Genomic DNA, 4,916 nt, shown 5'->3' on the forward strand with positions numbered 1-4,916 from the left:
AATTATAAATTAAAGTTGAGATCTTTAATTTAAAATTACTAATGCGGTTCATTACATTCTGAATGAAACAATTTTATCCTAGATTGTTAATAATGAGATTATTGGAATGAAAGCATTTTATGTAATATGATTATATAGGACCGGAACGCGATTAATTATGAATCTCTAATAAATTCTGTTATTAAATAGAGTATTCAATATTAATCAATGATGATCATATATGAATTAATCTTAATTCTGAGTAATTAATAAACTCCTATTTATGATATTATGTTCTTTGACATATTGAGTAATGACACATGTGAATAGTATCAAAGTATTGGTATATTGGGAGCATAGTAAAATAAATAGCCGGGAATATTAATTTACAAGATGAAATCCATTCCTTCATAATGAAGTAGATGGACGGTTCCCATAAGTGTTGATTCGAGACATGAATAATAAGAGCGCTCAATTTTATGATTGGATCATAAGATATATTATTCATTAGAGGATCAATGGTACTTATGAAGAAATATATAATTAAATAGGTTAACGGAAAATACCTAGCTTTAATTATGAACCGTTTATGGATGATTAATTTGCATGTAGTGACTATATCAATGGACAACACAAATTCCGTGAACATAATTATTTTTATTATTTTAAGTGCAATTCCAAATTTATAGTGGAGTAATTTGGAATTAATAATTTTGATATATTAATTAAAGTGTTAATTAATTGTCAAAATTATTGGAGCTTAAAATAATAATGTCCATAGTTCCTCTCAATGGCTCTATAAGATTAATGTGAACTGAATATGTCATAGTGGGTTATGATTATTAATTTAGAATTAAGAATTCTAAATACACATATATTAATTAATTTGATTAATTAATATTAAAATTAATTTTAAATTATTTTAAATTAATTTGGATGAATTTAATTATTTTTATAAAAAGGGGATTTTCTTTATATATATATAAGACATGAAAAAAGGAGAAGTGGGAGGAAACGTGCTGTTGCACGTTTCCTCACCATAAAAAAAAGGGAATGTGCAGCTGCACATTAACTAATAAGAAGAGAAATTAGTTCTTGTAGTTTTTATGGCCGCACAAAGAGAAACAAAAGGTTTTTTCCAGAGAAAAGGAAAAAATGAAAAACGGGAGAACAAAAGAAAAACTAAAGAAAATTTTTTGAGTGCCATCACATACTTTTGAGAAAAGTGAGTGATAAATATAGGTAGCTTCTCTATTCATCCATCTCATGTGTTGAAAAACCTATTAGAACGCCCACACGTTCGAGTTCACGTTAATCTGGAGATACGTTGAGAAAGAACCGTGGTGTTCTTGAAATTTAAGAGTTTAAGACGGCGTTGGAAGAGTTCAAGATTTCCGTCCTAATCGAGCGACGGTAAAATTCTTCTTCTTCTCTTTAATATCTTTGTAGTTAAATTAATATAAAATAATGATCGCATTAAATTGTAATTTATGTGATTCGATCGATACCACGCTTCCGTATAATTTTTTTTGAAAATCCGGTTTGAGAAACCAACAATTGGTTCATTCGCATGTCGAAGTATAAGATCCTGATCTTGATCTTTTCTCACTACAAATATAGCAAATTTCTTTGCTAGAGTTAATCCCAACGTTGTGTGACTAGAAGTACTACTCTTTTGTTATACATGTACATGTAGTCCAGTGTAAATATTGATAAGTTGTTTTAGTTTTTATTTATTTTTTCTTTTTCATTCTCCGAATAATGGGGCTCCGAGGCTGAGCCTTTGCTTGACCAGAAGACGCCGGCGACGGTGGACTACGCGCCGGCGAGAAGCGTGGACGAGTTGAAGTCAATGTTCTGGTCTGAGACAGTGAAGCTGTGGAAAATCGCAGGTCCGACGGTGATAACCATAATACGCCAATCGGGGACCAACTTCGTGACGAGTGTGTTTGTTGGGCATCTCGGAGATGTCGAGCTCTCCGCCGTCACCATTTCTCTCACAGTCATCGGCACCTTTTGCTTTGGCTTTCTGGTAATTTTACTCTCCCCATATTAATTAATCTCCGATCTTGATCTGTTATGGAAATTACTAATACTAAAGTAAAAGTTGATCGTTGATATAAATGCGAATGACATTGCTCAGTTAATTAGCACCACTACTTAAAAATAACATTTAGACTCACAATAAAATGTCAACTAACCCCACGACTTTCAATTAATAGTGATGATGCGATGATGAAGTATATATGATCTAGAAATATTCATCTCCACTAAGGTAAATTTTTCTTTTTCACCCTTTTCATAAAACTCCCTGCAGGCTAAGAATCAAACTAATATATAATTATGGACTTTTTGTTTTTGTTTTTGTTTTTTTTGTTATTCTTGGTCCTTTAAACACAATATTAAAACCCAATGATATGTTGCAGCTACGTATGGGGAGTGCACTAGAGACGCTATGTGGACAAGCATACGGGGCAGGGAAAGTTGAAATGCTTGGCATTTACATGCAACGCTCTACATTTTCGCTGCGTCGGTTCTAAAGCTGCTCGGCCAAGACGAACAAATAGCCGATCTCGCCAGAGAATTCACTTTGCAAATGATCCCTCAGTTGCTCTCTCTGGCAATAAATTTCCCTGCTCAGAAGTTCCTTCAAGCACAAAGCAAGGTCGAAGTGCTTACATGGATTGCTACTGTGGGGTTTATCTTGCACGTTGGAATGCTTTGGCTCATCATTTATGTGTTCTCTTGGGGCACAGCTGGGGCCGCTGTGGCCTTTCACATCACAAGATGGACCACTGCCGTGGCCAAAGTTGTTTACATTATGGGCTGGTGCAGGGACGCATGGACTGGATTTTCGTGGCTTGAATTCAAGATGATATGGGCCTTAATTTGTCAGGCTATCACTTGCCTCTGCGGTGATGCTTTGCCTTGAGACTTGGTATGGACAATGCTGTGATTGCCGTCGGCTCTCTTGCTATTTGGTATCACCTGATGATCTACATGGAATTCTCATTTAGCTTCAACATTTTTTGAACCTTGTGATTAACAAAACATTCCAATTACTTATTTTGACTTTTGAGTTTATTTTATCTAGTCAGTATGAACATTGATACGTGGCAGGCAATGTTGTTCGTTTGAATAAATGCTGCAATAAGGTGAGAAGCGCCTATCTAAATTAATCTCTGTTAAGCAAGTCGCATTAATGATTAAAACATGTTTTGTCATTAGATTAATAGTATATTCGTCATCTTTAGAACTTTATAATCAATAATGCATTTTTTTTTCCTTCTCACCAGTGTACGTGTGTCTAATGAGCTTGGTCTTGGACGCCCAAGAGCTGCCAAATACGCCATCTATGTAACAGTATTTGAGTCTCTACTAATAGGGATTTTGTGCATGCTCATTGTCGTGGTAACTAAAGACAAGTTCGCCATTATTTACACAAACGACAAGGAATTACAACAGGCCGTGTCTCACTTAGCTTACTTTCTCGGTATCACCATGCTTCTCAATAGTGTCCAACCAGTAATATCAGGTGTGCATTTATACTTTTCATTTTGGCGTAAAGTACTTTGAGTAGATATTTATAGGCGTGGAGCTTTGACTAGATCAACGTTTAAAATATGCGCTACAAATAAAAAGGATCCTACATATGTATGTCAACCTCTCTATAATGTGATATTTTGACATATAACAACTTCTTAGCCTTAGTATTGTATTTGGGATTTTTTATGGTAGGATATTATACCGGTTATCAAAATTACACCAAAATATATAAATATTCAAAACTAATAAAACGTAATGCAAAATTGTCTAAAGCAGTAGAGTACTAGTGATAATTTTTTTTTTTTTTTTTTTCCTCTACGAAAAGCCAACAACTACGAGCCTGTGTTGGTGTTTGTTACAATCGTGGATTGTGAATTTAGGTTCGACCCAACTCATGATCTAAATGGTTGTTAAACTTGGGATGTTATTACTTTTTCGGACTTCCTCTTGGAATTCTACTAGGTCAGTACTTGACAGGTTTTGGAGTGAAGGCAAAGAAGTTTTATTTTGAAAGAACCACAGTTTCTTTTGAAATAAGTTTTGTGATGATCTAGCGAATAAACAATATTTGTAGGGACTTTGGGGAGGCATTATATGTGGGGTCGCCCTCCAAACCTCGTTACTCATACTAGTACTTTCCAGAATCAACTGCAACAAAGAGGTATACTTATAAAAGTACTTTATAGAAACGTACATTTGTTATATTCTCAAACATGTTCACCAAAAGTATATATGGAGAGTTTGTGCTAATTTAGATGTGAAATTGCAGGTGGAGCAAACGGCGGAGTGCATGAGGAAGTGGAGCGGCCAAAATAACAAAGATGATACAGCTGAAAAATTATGATTTTTTTCCCTTTTTTTTTTCTCTGCACTTGCTTTTCTTTTGAGTTTTCTTGAAGAATGAGACAGATTTAGCTATTGATTAATGCGGTTCCCACTGGATTTTCACTAATGAAAAAGAAAAGAAATATTAATATGACCTGAGATTGCTTAGAAAAACTTGTTTTTTGTTAGGGAAAAGAAGGGAAATAAATAACTTAAAGCAACACGAAAAAGAATGAAAACGAAGATACTTTCCTCAGAAATAATCTATTTGGCAAAGTGGGACGTAGGAAGCAATCTGTATATATTATGTACCATCGATGGTGTACTTAAACCATCAGAAGTTTTATTTTATTAGTTTTCATATTATCAAAACATTTTTTTGAGCTGCATATTGTCAAAAAAAAAAAAAAAAACAATTACGTAATTAGGTGTATCATAATTGTCATTTTTTTCATGAGAAATAGTAGGAAATAGGCCAATATGAAAAGCTTAAGAAAGTTTATAGGCCAACTTTTAGTTATAGAAATTAATAGGCCATAACTTGTCAAGTTATGATTCATAACCAG

The 4,916-nt window shown here is 33.9% G+C and overlaps 1 pseudogene; it reads left to right on the plus strand.

Annotated features, from left to right (window-relative positions):
* Window positions 1–1,816: 1,816 nt before the first annotated feature.
* LOC21386578 lies at window positions 1,817–4,369 on the plus strand (annotated as a pseudogene).
* Window positions 4,370–4,916: the final 547 nt, after the last annotated feature.

The sequence above is a fragment of the Morus notabilis genome, unplaced genomic scaffold (assembly GCF_000414095.1).
Source record: "Morus notabilis unplaced genomic scaffold, ASM41409v2 Scaffold1492, whole genome shotgun sequence".
Taxonomy (NCBI): Eukaryota; Viridiplantae; Streptophyta; class Magnoliopsida; order Rosales; family Moraceae; genus Morus; species Morus notabilis.